This window comes from Trichosurus vulpecula, chromosome 2, assembly GCF_011100635.1.
Source record: "Trichosurus vulpecula isolate mTriVul1 chromosome 2, mTriVul1.pri, whole genome shotgun sequence".
NCBI lineage: Eukaryota > Metazoa > Chordata > Mammalia > Diprotodontia > Phalangeridae > Trichosurus > Trichosurus vulpecula.
Genome location: NC_050574.1, coordinates 388461274 through 388475759, shown reverse-complemented (window position 1 = coordinate 388475759; position 14486 = coordinate 388461274). Strand labels below are relative to the sequence as shown.

Here is a 14486-nt window from a genome sequence, read left to right as displayed (position 1 = left end):
TTTTAAAAAAGAAATTTCCTTTTTTCTTGTGAACATAATGATTATCAATAAATAGTTTTGATATATAAAGATTGAGGCTTTTATATGAAACTGTCAACTTCTCTTAACTACAATTTGTTTTCTAAGTAGATATATGTTACACTTTATGAGTGTAACTAAACTGTTTTATGTGTTTGTGCCCTTTCATTACATTTCAAATCAATCAATAAAATACGATCCTCACAAAGATGAGAAGGGTATTGAGAGACTGCCACATATAGCTATGGACATTGCCTTCCCTTTCCCTAAAAATACAGGTTACTTCCAAGATATATGATATTCCTTTCTAGAAAAAAAGAGATGCAGAGTACAATTTCACATATGGAATAAAAATTGTTTTTTAGAATTTTTCTTTTAAAAAAAGATACCAAAGTTTGTATAAAATACAAAATCTTTAAAAGCCCCAATCAATTCAACATATGTCTTAAGAACCAAAAGGCACATTAATGCCAACACAACTCAATTTATTTTACCATCTATGGTTGTCCCTTCCACATCATGACTTTCCCCATTGAAGTTTCACTATATCATGGGTGAGCATAAGAAATTAAATGGGAATTTTGGAAAAGTTGCATCCAATACATGAAGGCTTGCGGACGACACAGAAAAAGTTTAGAAACTCAGAAATGCATAATTATGTTCATATAAATATACATATACACACACAGTATTGTATAACATCAATACATTTTATCTTTTAATACCATAATAATTCACGCTTCTTCTCTGGTACAAAGGGAAGGCCAAAAAATTTAACCTGGATTTTCCAGATCACAAGGGTGCCATGCTCCTAACCCCCATGATGTGGAAGCGATTAACTGTACTACTTACCAAGACAGTGATTTTCATAAGGCCCACAGGATTTTGGACTGGATGGGAAGTTAGACATTATGTAATCAAATCTTTTCATTTTACAAATGAAGAAACTGAGAGCTAGAGGGGATACGTAGCTTACCCAGGGTTACAACTAGTAAATTAGAGCTGGGATTTGAACCCAGGTCTTCTGATTACAAATCCATGCTGATTCCTTAAATTGGTAAATTGTCCTAAAGACCATATATACATGCATGTGTCTGCATAAACATATGCACAGAGTATTTCAGAGTGGACAAAGTACTACTCCTACGGTGAGGAAGAGTTGGGTTAAAATTTTGCCCCAGACTCTTATGATCTTGAACAAATCATTTAATCTCTAGATACACACACACACACACACACACACACACACGCACGCACGCACACATCTCTCTCTACAGATTTAGGTATATTTAGCTATATAAATCTGTACATAGATATATCTCCATATCTATCTATATTTCCAACTTTTCCCCATCTTCCATTTTATTATGCAAGGTTCTTCAAAAACACCAACTATTCCTCTGAGTCTCCGACTTTCTTTTTATAAAGTAAGTAGGTAGTAGTCTGTGCTAATGACTAATTCTAAACTAACACAGAAATGGTCATATAATGTGTACGGAAGATTTCAGGCAGAATGCCACAGCAAACCAAATCAGGAAAACCTGGTATTGCCAGTAACTCACACACATTTGGTTCATATCTTCTTAACCTCTCCTTTACAACAACAAAGTCTGACAGATTTCCAATCAAAACCTCTCCTAATACTTAAAAATAATAGTTTTAGAACTGACCACTAACTTTGTTTAAAACCTCCTTCTTCCCCCGAGAAGTCAGATGCATGTTTCTACCACATCCTCCTAAACCCTTGTCCCTATGCAGATCGGCTCTATTTCTCTCTTCTCCTCCGCCCCCCCCCCACCCCAGTCTACTCCAATCTTGTTCACATTTGCTTATTGCCTCAGTCAAACTAAGACCTGTTAAAGACTTTAGCTCAAAAAGGCCAAGGTCTTCCACTGTATCCAGGGCCATCTCCAGTCATCCTGATCTATATCTTGCCACTGGACCCAGATGGCTCCTGGGGAGAAAGTGAGGCTGGTGACCTTGCACAGCCCTCCCTCACTTAAATCCAATTCACCTGCACGTCATGGCATCCCTCCCTGATGTCATGGTACTCTTTGAGAATAAAGGACAAACAACTACATTTGTTCTAGCTCATTACACTATGGTCTTGAAAACTCTACTGTAACATCGACAAACTCCATGCCATCTTCCCCCCTTAAACTTTTTCTAATACCTGGATTTAACTAGAACTTGGCTTTTGCCACTTCAGCCACATTCAGGAATGGTTACATCTTAGACCTCACCAGTTCATGGAAGTCTATCCAATTCTATGACCTCAACTTTGAAATTCAACTCTCAGACCACAGTTTCTATCCTTCCACCTTTTCTATTCTCAAGTTCATGTTAACACCTTCTCTTACCGTCACTGTAACTTCTGATTCCTTATCTCATCCACATTTTCCCAGTCTATCTCCCCCATTCTGGTTCCTCCATAATTGTGGCTGGCTATTTTAAAATCCCTCAACTGTAATTTTCCACAAGTTGTAGCTTGTAATTCTTATCCCTGAGTAACCTCCATAATCTGATTCCTTTGCACTTATTGAAGGGTTGTGGTAAGAGTCACAGAACTAAACTGATGTTACCTACTGTGAATGTATGGTGAATAACTTCAAATGAGCCCATAATGCCACGTGGAAGTATTTCTACTCTCATCTTACTGACTCCTAATCTATTCCCTATTGTAACCAATCCAAACTCTTCTGCTTTCCTCCAATTCCCAACCACAGGCCCCATAGCTGACACAGCATCCTATATGTCAATAACGTAGGTCACATCCCTTCATCTGCTTTTCAAAGGTCTGCATCACTCCCCATTTTTCCCCTCCTTTCCTCTAATCTTTGAAAAGCTACCAGGCCTCTTTGCTCAGATTAATAAATCCCTTAGAGTCTCACCCATTTGCCTTAACCTCACTCCAAAACTTATCTACTTTCTCATGCATCTATAACTTCTTCTCATATGCCTACAAGCATGCTCAAATCTCCCTGATGCCATTCCTTGATATGTCTACCCTATCCAGCTACTTTCCCACATCCCTTCTATCTCCTCACTGACAAATTTTTTTAACAAAACTGTCTACACTTAAAACCTCCACTTCCAATCTTTCTTTGGCCTCCAGCTGAATTTTCCATCCTCTCTACTGAAACTACATGTCGGAAGTTGACGGTGACAAAATCAAATGCTCTCTTTAGTCCAGGAACAGACTCTCCTGTTTCTATCACTGCCTTTCTTAATTGTTCCTTCTGTTTCCTCAGCTTCTTCTGAAACCCTTAAGATGGTCATGTCCCCAGATATGCACAAATATATTTATGGTAGCTTTTTTTTCTAGTGGCAAGGATGTGGGAATTAAAGGGAGTGCCCACCAATTGGATGATTGGCTGAACAAATTATGGTATATGAGGCATAGTTTCAGAGAAACTCAGAAAGACTCATGTGAACTGCTTCAGAAGAGAATAATTTATACTATATATTTATACTATAACAACACTGTAAAGACAAACCACTTGGAAAGGCTTAAGAATTCTGATTAATGCAATGACCAACCATGATTCTAGGAGACCAACAATGATATGCCTCCTGATAGAGGGGACATACTCAAGCTGGAGAATAAGACATACATCTGTGGATGTGGCCATTGTGGCAACAGGTTTTGCTCGAAAAATTAATGTTTTTAATTTAAAAATTACTTTTAAAAAGATAGTTATAGCTCTTCAGAGGCTTCCCAAATTTACTCCTCATGCCCCTGTCTCTCCAATTAGATAGGAGATAAATATGACCAACTGCCTCTAGGACATCTTACCAGCAAACTCAACAACGTCCAAAACTCAGCTTATCATTACCCCATGTACCTAATACTTGTGTTATCTCTGACTGTCCCCTCTCCTTCACCTCTCATACCTAATCAGCAACCTAGTATTTTGTCAACTGGACTACTCCCATCCTAATACTATCACTCCCCTGGGCTATCACAATAGCCTCCTAACAGGTCTTACTGCTTTGATTCTTCCTGTATCCTCCTTTAATCCAATAATACTGTTACTAGACTAATCTTCTGTATGTATAGATCTAGCCATATCACTCTCCTCTGCTCAAAAATTTTTAATGGCTTCCTATGGTTTCCTGATTAAAGTTCAGACCCCTTTGACTGGAATTCAAGACTATCTCCAAACTGGTGCAACCCTAGCTTTCTCATCTTAGCTCATATCTCACTTTAACATTTATTCTATGTTCTAATCAAACTGGACTAAATAAAAATAATAATACTGAGCAATTGTACAGCACTTTAAGGATGATAAAGTACTTTACAAATATTACCTTGTTTCATCTTCTTAATAACACTGGGAAGTGGTTGCTATTATTATCTGAGTTTTGCAGATAAGAAAACTGAGGAAAACAGAGGTTAAGTGACTTGTCCAGGGTCACACAGCAAGTAAGTATCTGAGACTAAGTTTCAATTTAGGTCTTCCTAATCCCATTATGTACTATCTACTGTTCCCTGAGTATGTCCTGTGTTTTCTAACTTCTATGTCTTCACTCAGACCACTCCTTCCTCCCCTTTTTTCCTAATGAATTCTTCCACACCCCATACAGTACAAATCAGATAACAATCACTTCTACGTGAAGCTTTCCATGGTCCCTCAGATCAGATCATTATCTGTCTTCCATTAGACCTCACACAGCATTTTATTTATACCTCTCTAATGCCTTTATTATGTATTATTCTGCATCATGGTTATGTGCATATGTGGCTTATCCTCACACCATCCTAGAAGCTCCATCACAGCAGGGGCCACATCCTACCTAAATTTTTTATCACTCCTAATATCCAGGCACAATGTACTACACACAGCAGGTACTTATTAAATGTCTGCAGAATTGAATTAAACAAAAATTTTGGCTATTCTACTCTCATATCTTAAGAGTTTCTCTTAACTTACACAAATCAATGACAATACCAAGCAAGAGTATTTTTGTTATCATTGCATGGCAATTTGTATACTAATTATACTTACAGAAAGTTGTTTTTCTTCAGGAGAGGAGAGACAGGCTGCATTTTTATAGAAGCTGATTCAACTTCATCACATCTAAAAATAGAGATACAACAGGTATTTGGCTAAATGTGAATACACACAGTTTACAGACGCTACAGAGAAAGCTCACATTATAATTTTCAAGGTTGGAATTATGGCAAAGCAAAATGTTACTCTGAGCTCTCCTCCACAACTGTTCTATATTTTAATCCAAGCTTTTAGCATCAACAACAAAGGCCCACCTGCTGGAGTCTGGGAGCCCACTGTTCCCTCTAAATCCAGGGTTTAGTCTGGCCCTGAAACCACATTGGGACAGCCCAAGCAAGTCTGTCTTACCTCTGGTCTACAGTTTCCCCAGAAAATGAGTTAAGTTCCTAGGCTGTTCTAGGCTCTATTACCCAGAGTGCATCTCATTTACTCAGAGAGGCAGAGAGGCAAAGCAGGAAAACTAGGAAACAGAAGGTCCTCCTCCTTCCCCCAGGTCTTTTTCAAAATCTTAGCAGACAGTCTGCCAGAATGACCTCACAGAAAGGTATCCTACTCTGCTCCTATTTAAAAGGAAGCTGTAGCATACACCCTCACACATTCATCATTATATTCTCTTGGCACCATATGTAGCTACAGGAAATACCCTTTTCTTCTGTCTTATACCTTTTCCTAGGCCTCTTTACCTCCACAGTTATTCACAAGATGACCTCCAACCCCAGCTCAGGCATTCTCAGTAGGGTAAAGAAATGGCCAGTAAGTCCATAAATCTGGAATAACAGGGTTCCTATTATCCAAAAAAACCAGGCTCTATCTTTGGCTCTAGCTTGGTCCATATTCCTACTCTGACTAGCTAGTAGTGGCTGTGTGACCCTGGGCAAATCACTTAACCCCAACTTGCCTCCAAAAGCAAAAAAAGAAAGAAAGAAAAGAAAAAAGCCAGTACTGTTTGAGGTGAATGACAGTAATCAATATCAGCCAGGTCCTTTCTGTCTCCCAAATACTTTGCAATAGTCTCTTTTCACCATTTACTGCTTATTATCTTTCTATCCACATCTTCTTGATTTCTCTTTTTCTGTTCATAGGGTCTTCATTCTTACAGTTAGTTGTCAAGGCTCAAAACATAATTTTTCATCTTCAAATGCCCTTGTCTCCCTCATTTCCAATTAAGTAATTACTAAATCCTATATTTTATCTCAGTGTTCCCTCAATTCCATTCCTAGTTCAGGTCCTTATTTAGAAATTATATGTATAACTACCTATCTCACCTACTATTATGAGAAAAGAGCTTTAGAAAACCTTCGAGAAGTATATAAATATGTTATCATTATAATGTTACCTGACATACCATCTTCTCATTGGTCTTCCTGCCTCCTCCAATCTGTCCTATAGTAACCTTCTTCATGTAGAACTCATAGATATTATTTCTTGTTCATAAACTTCCAAAAGTAATTCTTTCACCTAGTCTTTAAGGCACTCCATAATTTGGTTCCCACCTCCCTTTCCAGACTAATATTAACACTGCCTTTTATATACTGCATGGTCTTTTCCAACTAGATTACTCAGTCCATCCTTTCCCTCCTCCATGAATTTGATCATGGCTCTCTAAATGACAAGATATATGACTCAAGGGGGCACATCCTTTGAGTTTTGGGAGGTACCTTGAGGTATCACACAGATGACTAATACATATTTTTAACTGAGTTAGAGAGATATTTCTAGCCATGTTCAGTATAAATCTGGCATACTCCTATACTATCCTCCCCTACACATTTATAAAAGGGAGACATTTTACTGTCTTCAAGAGACTTTCCAGGGCAAAATAATGACTAGAATTAACAATCCTTTTAAGAGGTGATGTCTGAGAGACTAATTTTAATGAGACTAAGGTTACTGGGACATTTAATTGAAAAGTATATTCCAGGCCACTTCATTATCTAACCCCCAGTACACAAAGATAATTTTCACTGCCAAATTAGATCGCACTTAATTTACAAGTCTCATTAATGTAAGCTAATTCACCAAGAACTATACTATTCCCAAGGTCCTTTTTCGACTCTAAGTCCTGGTGATTACTCATTTGAAGACCAGTTCTCATTAGAGAGAGAAAAAAAAAAACTTTTTGAAAGAAAGGGGACAGCCTGTGGCTGGGAGACCAATTGCCCCCTTTCTTATCTGCCCTCAGAGACCAGGTAACTCTGTGTGTTGCCGGCTAACAGGAATCAATAGTACAGTCTGACATGATTTCCTGATGGAAAGGTCACAGAACCTCAAGAGACTTTATTTCTATTTTCCATAAAAAAAGACAAGTCATAGATTACTGAACCTCAGAGGCATTTTCTCACTGTGCACCTTCTTCCACAAACATACATCTAGTTATCTGGTGGTACTCAGAGCAGCAAGAAGAGCCTGGAGAAATGCAATCAATAGAGACTCATGCAATTTGAAAGGTCACTAGGAAGACTACTGGTCTTCAAGATAGGATCACAGAACTTTGAAGCTGGAAGGGTCCTTGGATATCACTCAGTCCACTCCTACTCATTTTATAGATAAGCCCAAGAGGGGAAAATTGATCTGCACACACAGTAGGTGGTTAATATAGGTTGAAAGGAATTGCTCAAGCCAATAAGAGACAAATACCAACCAACCATCTCCCTAACCATAAGATCAAACTATCATAGATTTTAAGACGGAAGGGAACTTATGAGGAACGAATGTGGAAACCGAGGCCCAAAAAACTGAGATGATTTGCCTAAAGTCACTCAGACACCAATTTTTTAAATTTGTTTCTTAAGTATTGCTGACAAATAGCAAAAAAGTTTCACAGAATTACAAACCTCAGAGTTTGAAGGGATGTTGGCTAATTTAATTCATATCCAAACAAGGAAGCTCCTCTACAAATATTTGAGCCTTCTAATTCATCAGCTACTCTGACAACCCCATTCTTCTTTAGAAAAGTTATAACTGTTAGGAAGTGTCCTCTTGCTGTTCAATTACTTCAGTCCTGTCAGAATCCTCACAAACCCATTTGGGGTTTTCTTGGCAGAGATACTAGAGTAGTTTGTCATTTCCTTCTCCAGATCATTTTACAAATGAGGAAACTGAGGCAAAAAGGGTTAAGTGACTTGCCCAGGGTCACACAGCTAGTGTCTAAGGTGGGATTTGAACTCAGTTCTTCCTGACTCCGGGCAGAGCGCTCTGTCCACTGAGCCACTTAGCTGCCCCATGGTGTTCTCTTAAAATGACCCAGAATAAAAATCTAAAACTTCTACTTACTATAGAAAGCAAATGTCATTCTTCTTCTGCATAACAGTCCTCCAAATACTTGGAGACTGGTATTGATCCATCAATCAATAAGTATTTATTAAGCATCTACTGTGTGCTAGGCACTGGTGATGAAAAAACAAATAAAACAATGTTTTTGCAATGAGCTTACATTTTATGTTCTGAAATTTCACCTAAGTCTTTTCTCATCTATAGATGAATTCATCTATAAAATGAGGCGTCTGAACTATGTGACTTCTCAAGTCCCTTTCTCAATCTATGATCCTATAGATTTTCTCTTTCGCAGACTAAACATGCCCAGTTTTTTTCAACTAATTTTCAATGAGCATGATATTGAGTCTTCTCAGCATCTTACACTTTCCTTCCCCCATTTAAAAGGAAAATCAACCATCAACTCCAACAAATAAGTGAGTTTTTCTCTCCAGGAAGCAAAGTCAGGTGTACATTCTCATAATTATTTATACGTGTGTTCATGCCTCTGTGTGTGTATGTATATGCACATACACCTATACATTATATACAATCTCAGTAGAGGGTGAAACCAAATAGATGCATCTGACCTTTCCTATCATTCAATGAACACTCATCTAAAAAGAGACTCTATTGCAAAGTATACGAGATACAGAAAGGATCTGGCTGATATTTGATTACTGTCATTCACCTCAAATGGTACTGGTTTTTTTCTTTTCTTTCTTTCTTTTTTTGCTTTTGGAGGCAAATGGGGTTAAGTGACTTGCCCAGGGTCACACAGCTAGTGTCTGAGGCCACAGTTGAATTTTAGTCCTCTTGACTCCTGGACCAGTGCTTTATTCAAAGCCTCTAAAAGGGCTGTCCACAGACCCTTAGAATTATTATAGAATGTGTTATTGCCTGACCATTTCCAGAAAGCCCTTTTCAAAACAAAGAATAGATTTATGATCTATTGGTGATCCCAAATGAGGAGAAGAATTCGCTGCCAAAAAAATGATTAACTTTGCTGACTAGCCCTTCTCTGACTTCTTCGGAGAAAAGCTAGCAGGGGAAGCAATGCATCATTGCAGTCCAGGGAATTGTGGCTTTTTGACATACCATCATGGATATTTTCATATCCACCTTATAAATTAGTCTGGCCAACAACCTTAGGTATCTTAACACTACAGTGTATTCTGAAATAAATGAAGATCCCCTTATTTGTTGATCTGCTACATTTCAAAAAATGCTAATTTTTTTTTAAAAAGTCCACTAACAGGAAAAAAAATTTTAGCTGAAAACTGTGTGGTATAGCATGAAAGTGATGTATGGGGAAAATTCTCTATTTCAGGTTTTGATCATTATTTAAAAAAAACATTATTAAGCATCTAACAGTATAGAAAGTTATTTTAGGTACTTTACAAAGTGAGAAATCATTCATGGTTACTCATATATAGCACTTTAGAATATAAAAAGCACTTTTCTACTAGTAACACTGATAGGTAAGTAGTTCAAATATTATACATTTTATTACAGATACAGATGAGAAATCTGTATCTGACAGATACAGATGAGAAAATGGAAGCTCACAGAAGTAAAGGAACTGGTCTAAGAATTCCACTTAATAAATGTCATAGCTGGAACTAATATAATAGCCATAATATAGAATATATACTCATATATAACATCCATATCTGGAACCCATAATTTCTGACTACAAGTCTAAAGGCTAAACGCACTACACCAGAGATGTCAAATACAGAGGCCTAGTAAACCTTAAAACAGATTATAATGCAATGGGAACGACTGGGCCACATTAGCCACAAGATGGTGGACTTAGACATTTTCACTAATCCCCATGATCTTTCAAACCTTTCCAAAACAAAAATTATACACCAAAGATAAAGCAATTCAGCTGTTTCCATAGTTTAGGATACCCAGAATACAAAAGAAGGTTAATAAAGAAAAAGAAGAAAAAAGAAAAAAATCCCAGGAACTGTAGCTCGCTGACCTTGAGCTCACTCAGCGCCCCTTTCCTACCTCCCATACTACCAGCAGTGAGGCTGCACTAGCAGACCCAAGGATATAACACAGACTTACATCAAGACCACCTACCCCTGCACTCTGGTTCCCCCTTTGTCTTTCCTGTGCTCTAGAGACACCAGCTCCAGGCTGCAGAAGTTTGCTCAGGGCTAAACAGCCAGCATGGTCACAGCCTATCAGGAGTGAAAGTCTTCTAGAAGCTACAACCTTGAAGCATCAATGCTTCAAAGCCCTGAATTTCAAGTGCCAGGGAAAAAAAGGCTCTGAACCGCTGATGCCAGACTAGAGAACTGAGGCAATGTAACAGGTCATCAGGAAAGGATACTATGTGGGGGGTGTGAGGCAAGGTAAAACACTCTACCAGGCTTGAGGGAAAGAGTACATCATCTAGCTAGGGCCAGTTCTTACCATTCAAAAGTCAGTTGAGGCAGAGATCTAGGCTGGTGAATTGTGAATTGCCCAGGATGGGAGGAGACTGAGATGCCTTGAGATCCAGTCCCCAAGAAAATCACAATCTGAGAAGAGGGAGTCAGGAAGTGATAAGGGGAATGGGGGGAGGGCAGAGAGAGACCAAAAGTATCAAAGATTTCATGCAGAAGACTCAAAGACTTTGAACATAAACAGATAAACCAATAGTAAAAACAGTAACAACAGGAGGAAATATGGCCTCCAGATCTAGTAAAGGAGTTCAAATATCTATAAATAAATATTGCAAAATAAAAAAAAATAGTCCTACACTTGATGAGACAGAGGAACTTGTGGAATTTGAGAACTCATATGAAACTACAATATGCTATTTCTAAATGGTTTAAAAGAGAAATGAGAATTATGAGCAGAATTTGTATCTAGCACAGAAGAAAATAGTAGAATAGTAGAAAATAGGAAAAACTGGAATCTAAAATGGCAAGCCTCACCAGAGAAACAAAAGAGAAAACAATAGACTGGGAATGCAAATACAGAAGAGTGAAGGTCAACCTAAAAGAGAAGCAGAACATTAAAAGAAAATATGCTCACTATGAAAGCAAAACACAATGAACTCAAAGACATGATGTACAAAGACAAGCTAAGGATTAGAGTTCTCCCAGAAAAACACAACAGGACAAAATATTATGACACCATAATGAAGGAAATAAGAGAACCACCCAGAACTTCTAAACATAGGAAATGAAACTCCAATTGAAAGAATTCAGTTTGCTTCCAAAAAATCCCCCAAAGCAGCAAGTTCCACAATATATATTAGTTAAATTTAATGATACAATTTAGACGAGTTCTACAAGCCAGCAGGAAAAAACCTTCAAATACAAGAGAAAGGATATTCAAAAGCAAGACCCCATCCATTAGAAAAGGGAGGAAGGAATAGAATAACATGTTCTGAGGAGCAACGTTGCTCAGGATGAAGTTCAGGATGACCCATCCTGCAAATCTGAGCTTAACCCTATAGGACAAAAGATGGATGCTCAATAATAAAGAAGAGTTTGAAACATTTTTAGAAAGAAAAACAGAGCTGAAGATTGTGTGCCTTTCTAAAACCCCAAATAACAGAAAAGCAGGAGAAGTGAATAAATGCAGCAGGCAAGGACAGTGACAGTGACAACCAAGAGACTGCTTTCTAAATGTACAAAAGGAAAGAGAGATGAAGGCAGTAATCTAGTAGAGTTAACTGTAAGGAGAAAGACAAGGGGCCCTATGGACAGAACATGTAAAACACCCTGCCTACAAGTGAAAGTTTCTTTTGTGAGAGTACATGACAACATGAAAGAATACATAAAGGAGGGGAGGGCAGAAGGAGGATAGAGAAGAGTGAGGGATGCTCCAGGCTCAAATCAAGGGCTAGTGATGAGGATAAAGCGAACTCTATGGTCTCACAACGAGAAGAGCCTACAGAACACCAGGTCCTCGAGGAGGAGGGAAGGAACGTAAAGAGGGGAAAGGAAGGAAGCCTTTGTAAGAGGAGGGTCCAATGATGAATGCTCCTATGGGGAAAGAAAGATGGGTCACTGAAAAGAGATGAGGCCTAGGGGACTTGGTGCTTGAAAAGTCTGCTTGTACTGGGAGGGTGAGAGCTGGAACCCCTGGGGGCAACTGGCACCTGGAGGACTGGAAGAGCTTGGACAAGTGAGGTGATTTCCAGACAAATGTAGAAAAGAAAGGGTATAGATCAGTGGAGGGCTGCATAATCAAGGACATAGTGAGGGAGGGGCCCTACCACTGAGCAGCATCCTCTCTGACACCTGCAATAACTGGCATTGTTCTGGAAGTAAGGCACAACGGAAAAGGAGAATCCATAAGGCAAGCCCTACAAGGCACTGGCAGAAAGGGGGAAAGCCTAGAAGGGATACCTTGAAAGCTCTGACTACATGAAGAATACAGAAAAAGGAGAGAGAACAAATAATTACAGGTGTCAGAATCGATCAGAGAATGAGGATCTAGGGAAAACAGAAGGTGAAGATGAACAGCGAAGAGGGTAAAAGAAATCCATTTTGAAAAGGTATGCAAAAGATGAAATTTAAAAACTAAGTAACAGGACTAGTTAAAGGGGAGGAGAGAAAGGGGAAATGTCAAGTAAGAGGAGCTCAGGGGTGAGGGGAAGAGATCTCTCTCTCTCTCTCTCTCTCTCTCTACCCCCCCTCCTCTTCTCCTCTCCTCTCTTCTCCCTCCCTCTTTTCTCTCTCCTCCTTCCTCTCTCTTAAATTGTACAGACTAGAAAAAACACAGTCCAGATGAAAGCACAGTGCCGCTTTATACCTTTAATTGGCTCTATAAAAAGGAAACCATTTTTAAGATGAAACAAAGTTATAGGAGGAAGTTGTTTTAAAAGTAATAAAGTCATAAATGGAAGATACATTTCTAGGCAGACAAAATACAAACCAGAAAATGGGTGAAGGGGAGGGAAAGAATAGACTGGGCCACTTGGATATACTAACAAGTCTGTCTTCTTGGACTGAAGCCACAAAAGGCGTCCTCAGGTTTGCAACTGAAGTGTGGTTAGTAGAAAATAAGGGATTTTAACTGTATGAATGAACATGGGAAGGTGACATGGAACAAGGTGGAGAAGGAGAAGGGACAGCAGCTGTCTTTAGGACAAGAAGAGGCCAAGAATAGTATCTTTCCCAAAGGCTAAACTAAATGGCACAATTATAGAATACAGTGATATCCTGGAAAGAGGACAGAAAAAATGAGTAAGTTTTTCTTCTTATTTGTAATTTAGGATCTAGCCAAATATAAAGCCTTACACAAATTTGAATGTTTTAGTGGTTTAAGAACCAATTTCCTGGGGCAGCTAGGTGGCACAGTGAAGAGAACACCATCCCTGGAGTCGGAAGGACCAGAGTTCAAACTTGACCTCAGATACCTACTAGCTATGTGACCCTGGGCTAGTCACTTAACCCCAATTGCCCCCCAACTCCAATTTCCCTACCCCTGTTGTTCAAGAACTTGGAGTAGCTGCACAAAGCCAATTAACTGATCAATAAGCATTTACTAATCACCTGTGCTAGACCCTTGGGATACAATCGCAAAAGTGAGACAGTCTCTGCCCTCAAGGAATTCACATTCTATTATGGCAAGAAGTTTATGAACTTGGTTTTTAAAAATATTTTGACAACTGTATTTCAATACAGTTGGTTTCCTTTGCAACCCTACCCATTTTATTTTATGCATTTAAAGACATTATTCTGAGAAGGGATCCATTAGCAGATTGCCAAAAGGGTCCATGACACAAAGAAGGTTAATAACCCTCAAGTTAGGGGGCATACGACACGTTCACAACTAAGGACATAAGGAATACAGAAGAAATGTATACCAGATGGCATTAACAACTAAAAGAATTGGGAGAAGTCTCTTAAAAGCAATGGCACTTGAAAAGAGCTTGGTTGAGAACTAGAGGTGGAGATGAAAAAGACGGAGATTTGAAGAGCAGAAGGGACAGCCCGCCATGTTCACAAAGGCACAAAAATGAGCCATGGAATGCAGTGTATTGAGAACAGCAAGCAGGACAGTTTGGTTGGAACATAGTATGTGAAGTAATATGAAATCAGGCTAGAAAGAGAGGATAGAGACATAACGAGTTTATATTTTATCTCAGAGGAAATGAGGAGTCACTCTAGTTTCTTGAACCAGGAAGCAACATGGTCAGAACTCCACTTGAGGAATATCACTTTGGCAGCTATGTAGAAGACA

At 38.8% G+C, this 14486-nt stretch overlaps 1 protein-coding gene across 8 annotated transcripts in view; it reads right to left on the bottom strand.

Annotated features, from left to right (window-relative positions):
• INPP4A (inositol polyphosphate-4-phosphatase type I A) overlaps positions 1-14486 on the bottom strand; it is a 137627-nt gene that overhangs the window by 86631 nt on the left and 36510 nt on the right. For all 8 annotated transcript variants that reach the window (XM_036747687.1, XM_036747682.1, XM_036747683.1 and 5 more), the window contains exon 2: positions 5028-5099. The gene's annotated coding sequence lies outside the window, so the exon portion shown is untranslated. The remainder of the gene's footprint in view (positions 1-5027; positions 5100-14486) is intronic.